This window comes from Salmo salar, chromosome ssa11, assembly GCF_905237065.1.
Source record: "Salmo salar chromosome ssa11, Ssal_v3.1, whole genome shotgun sequence".
In the NCBI taxonomy this organism is placed as follows: domain Eukaryota; kingdom Metazoa; phylum Chordata; class Actinopteri; order Salmoniformes; family Salmonidae; genus Salmo; species Salmo salar.
Window position 1 is genome coordinate 9,534,688 of NC_059452.1, and position 5,440 is coordinate 9,540,127.

Below are 5,440 nucleotides of genomic sequence, written 5' to 3' on the forward strand. Positions count from 1 at the left end.
GGCCCTAGCCCTCACCCTCCGATCCAACAGGTCCCAGACGTGCTCAATGGGATTGAGATCCATGCTCTTCGCTGGCCATGGCATTCCTGTCTTGCAGGAAATCACACACAGAACGAGCAGTATGGCTGGTGGCATTGTCATGCTGGAGGGTCATGTCAGGATGAGCCTGCAGGAAGGGTACCACATGAGGGAGGAGGATGTCTTCCCTGTAACGCACAGCGTTGAGATTGCCTGCAATGACATCAAGCTCAGTCCGATGATGCTGTGACACACTGCCCCAGACCATGACGGACCCTCCACCTCCAAATCGATCCTGCTCCAGAGTACAGGCCTCGGTGTAACGCTCATTCCTTCAACGATAAACGCGACCCCTGGTGAGACAAAACCACAACTCGTCAGTGAAGAGCACTTTTTGACAGTCCTGTCTGGTCCAGCGACGGGGGGTTTGTGCCCATAGGCAACGTTGTTGTCGGTGATGTCTGGTGAGGAACTGCCTTACAACAGGCCTACAAGCCCTCAGTCCAGCCTCTTTCAGCCTATTGCGGACAGTCTGAGCACTGATGGAGGGATTGTGCGTTCCTGGTGTAACTCGGGCAGTTGTTGTTGCCATCCTGTACCTGTCCCGCAGGTGTGATGTTCAGATGTACCGATCCTGTGCAGGTGTTGTTACACGTGGTCTGCCACTGCGAGGACGCTGTCTGTCCTGTCTCCCTGTAGCGCTGTCTTAGGCGTCTCACTGTACGGACATTGCAATTTATTGCCCTGGCCCCATCTGCAGTCTTCATGCCTCCTTGCAGCATGCCTAAGGCACGTTCACGCAGATGAGCAGGGACCCTGGGCATCTTTCTTTTGGTGTTTTTCAGAGTCAGTATAAAGGCCTCTTTACTGTCCTAAGTTTTTATAACTGTGACCTTAATTGCCTACCGTCTGCAAGCTGTTAGTGTCTTAACGACCGTTCCACAGGTGCATGTTCATTAATTGATTATGGATGGTTGAACAAGCATGGGAAACAGTGTTTAAACCCTTTACAATGAAGATCTGTGAAGTTATTTTGATTTTTACCTATTATCTTTGAAAGACAGGGTCCTGAAAAAGGGACATTTCTTTTTTTGCTGAGTTTAGCTCATTTGAATTTTAAAGGCAATGGTCCTGCATTCGTGGAGACTGCATTCACGGTAAAGGCTGCATACAGTATGTCGGCTTAATTGGAAATTACCTTTACATTTTAACGAGGATCTTCTGCGATACGGATTGAATCCAGTCTTAGTCATGGCTTTTTCTTCCAGTTTGTCTACCAATGAATAATTCATACAGTATGTTGGATTCACGTCTCCATCTCAACCAAAAATCTAAGTTAAAGAATAGGGCTAAATCAAATCAAAGTTTAAATGCACTTTAATGAAACTTTGATTTGATTTAGTCCTGTTCTTTATCTTTGATTTTTGGTTGAGATGGAGACGTGAATCCAACAAATCAATTATTAATATGTATACAAACTGGAATTAAAGCCAGACTAAGTCAATGGCACAGATGGAACTATCCAAGCAGAAGATACATCTCCTTCAACTGTCGATATTGATCGATATTTCTAGTTGAATACTAGGATGAATTGAAACAATAGCTGTTAATTACTTTTCAAGTGCTATATACAGGTAACTTCCAAAATAATGGAAACACTTGAGTAAATGAGGGATACAAAATATATTGAAAACAGGTGCTTCCATTCAGGAGTGAACCACATAAGCAACTAACATCCCATCATGCTTAGGGTCCTGTATAAAATGCTGATCAGGCCATTATTTTGGCCATTATGTTGGCTTCCATCAATATGCCCCCATAGGATGACAATGCCCCCATCCACAGGGCATGAGTGGTCTCTGAATGGTTTGTTGAGCATAAAAACGATGTAAATCATATGCCATGGCCGTGTCAGTCACCAGATCTCAACCCAATTGAACACTTATGGGAGATACTGGAGTGGCGCCTGAGACACCATTTTCCACCACCATCAACAAAACACCAAGCGATGGAATTTCTTGTGGAAGAATGGTGTCGCTTCCCTCCGATAGAGTTCCAGACACGTATAGAATCTATGCCGAGGTGCATTGAAGCCTTTCTGGCTTGTGGTGGCCCAACGCCCTATTAAGACACTTTATGTTGGTGTTTCCTTTATTTTGGCAGATATGTGTTGGCCTAAATAGCGTAATGGATGATATGAGTGATAAAGTATGTTCACATTTCATTTGTCGTCTTTAGACCTGCACTTTGGTAGGACTTCGATAGCAACAGTGAATCTATTTAGTTTTTAAGTGGAAATCTCTCAAGAATCATTCTCAGGATAGCACATTGGTAATAGTCAGTGACAAATATCATAGCTATGCAGGGCCTGGTTAAAACCCTGGCTGGGAGACCAAAGGGTAGCTGTAGATAGAACATTGCTCCAGTAGGAGGTGCTGCCCAGCCTTCAGAAAGTGTTCATACCACTTGACTTATTCCACATTTTGTTGTGTTACAGCCTGAATTCAAAATGGATTAAATATATTTTTTTTCTCACCCATCTACACACAATACCCCATAATGACAAAGTTAAAACATAATTTTAGAAATGGTTGCAAATGTATTGAAAATGAAATACAGAAATATCTCATTTACATAAGTATTCACACCCCTGAGTCAATAGAACAACATTTGGCAGTGATTACAGCTGTGAGTTTTTCTGGGTACGTTTCTAAGTCTCTGTAAGTCTGTCTAAGTCTTTACACACCTGGATTGTACTTTATTTGCCAATTATATTCTTCAAGCTCTGTCAAATTGGTTGTTGATCATTACTAAACAACCATTTTCAGGTCTTTGCCATAGATTTTCAAGCAGATTTAAGTCAAAACTGTAACTCGGCCACTCAGTAACTGAAAATATGGAAAGTGGTACTCGGTAATGTGTTGTATTGGATTTGCACCAAACATAACACTTTGTATTCAGGACAAAAAGTGAATTGCTATGCCACATTTCTTTGCAGTATTACTTTAGTGCCTTGTTCAAAACAGGATGCATGTTTTTGAATATTTTTATTCTGTACAGGCTTACTTCTTTTCACTCTGTCTACCAATCAGGCCTTTATGGTAGAGTGGCCAGACGGAAGCCACTCCTCAGTAAAAGGCACGACAGCCCGCTTGGAGTTTGCCGAAAGGCACCTAAAGGACTCTCAGACTATGAGAAATAAGATTCTCTGGTCTGATGAAACCAAGATTGAACTCTTTGGCCTGAATGCCAAGCGTCACGTCTGGAGGAAACCTGGTGCAATCCCTACCGTTAAGCATGGTGGTGGCAGCATCATACTGTGGGGATGTTTTTCAGCAGCAGGGACTGTGAGACTAATCAGGATCGAGGGAAAGATGAATGGAGCAAAGTACAGCGAGATCCTTGATGAAAACCTGCTTCAGAGCTCTCAGGACCTCAGAATGGTGCGAAGGTTCATCTTCCAACAGGACAACGACCCTAAGCACACAGCCAAGACAACGCAGGATTGGCTTCGGGACAAGTCTCTGAATGTCCTTGAGTGGCCCAGCCAGAGCCTGGACTTGAACCCGATCAAACATCTCTGGAGAGACCTGAAAATACCTGTGCAGCGACACTCCCCATCCAACCCGACAGAGTTTGAGAGGATCTGCAGAGAAGAATGGGAGAAACTCCCCAAGTACAGGTGTGCCAAGCTTGTAGCGTCATACCCAAGAAGACTCTAGGCTGTAATCGCTGCCAAAGTTGCTTCAACAAAGTATTGAGTAAAGGGTCTGAATATTTATGTAAATATGAAATATATATATATATATATATATATATATATATATATATATATATATATATATATATATATATATATATATATATATATATATATATATATATATATATAGATATATTTATACATTTGAAAACATTTCTAAAAATCTTGCTTAGCCATTATGTGGTATTGTGTGTAGATTGATGAGGGGAAAAATAGTTTAATCAATTTTAGAATAACGCTGTAACTTAACAAAATGTGGAAAAACTGAATAATTTCCGAATGCACTGTATTTAGGCTTGCCATAACAAAGGGGTTGAATAATTATTGACTCAAGATATTTCAGCTTTTCATTTTGTATTCATTTTGAAAAACAAAATTCCACTGACATTATGGGGTATTGTGTATAGGCCAGTGACAAAAAAATCTAAATGTAGTCCATTTTAAATTCAGTCTGTAACATACCAAAATGTGGGGAAAGTCAAGGGGTGTGAATAATTTCTGAAGGCACTGTATATATTTTTTGATAGTGGAAATAACATTGGAGATCTGACGTTGTTTTACATGTACAAATTCAACATATTTTATACAAGGTTTGTCTATATTGAAATTTGGTTACCATGATGACATATTCCTGAGGTTGGAATTTCGCAATCAAAACAACAGTTTATATTGCCAACTTTTTTCAAATCCATCCACACAGATTCCACATCACAATATGTTGACAAATTACATTGAAACTACGTTGATTCAACCAGTTTGTGCCCAGTGGGGTGCTTCCACACAGGTGTCTTTCCTGAGTTAATTAAGCAATTAACATCCCATCATGCTTAGGGTCATGTATAAAAGGTTTTGCCCATTATTAAGCCTACCATGGCTAGAAGAAGAGATCTCAGTGACTTTGTGTGTGTGTGTGTGTGTGTGTGTGTGTGTGTGTGTGTGTGTGTGTGTGTGTGTGTGTGTGTGTGTGTGTGTGTGTGTGTGTGTGTGTGTGTGTGTGTGTGTGTGTGTGTGTGTGTCTCAGTCACCAGACACAACACAACTGGACACTTATAGGAGATTCTGGACAGCGTTTTCCACCACCATCAACAAAACACCCACTGATGGAATTTGTCGTGGAAGAATATGCTCCCTTGTAAACTCAATTTACAAGGGAGCTGGCCATGGTGCTGAAAACTGGACGCCTGTTCTAAAACGCCTTTTCTTGTGGAACTCCAGACATCATCCCGTTAACTTCCTTGGTTATTTAAAGTACCTGATATCGTGAAAATGTCACTGCGCGTATTAACTAACGGTTTTCAAGAGATTTAATTAGCTTTTTCTTACATGGCTACATCGTCAAAAGCACTACAATACATAGACTAGGCTACAAAGCAAATAAATCAGACAGTTACCACTGATTGTAACAAACATCGAACACAGCACTTGACCACTAATTCACAACTTTTTTTTACGCCACGTCGAAGAAATTACCAAATATAAACCACCATTTTAGATCATAATACACGAAAAGTAAATTTTAACTGGAGCCTTCTACACCCCTTTTCAGTGCTGCAAAGCCAAAATTGAGCGAAAAGGAACAACACTCGGCCTTCAGGTGATTGGTTAGACTTGCATGACATCATTAACAGTTCATTCTCTCGTTGCCTGTGAGCATGCAAA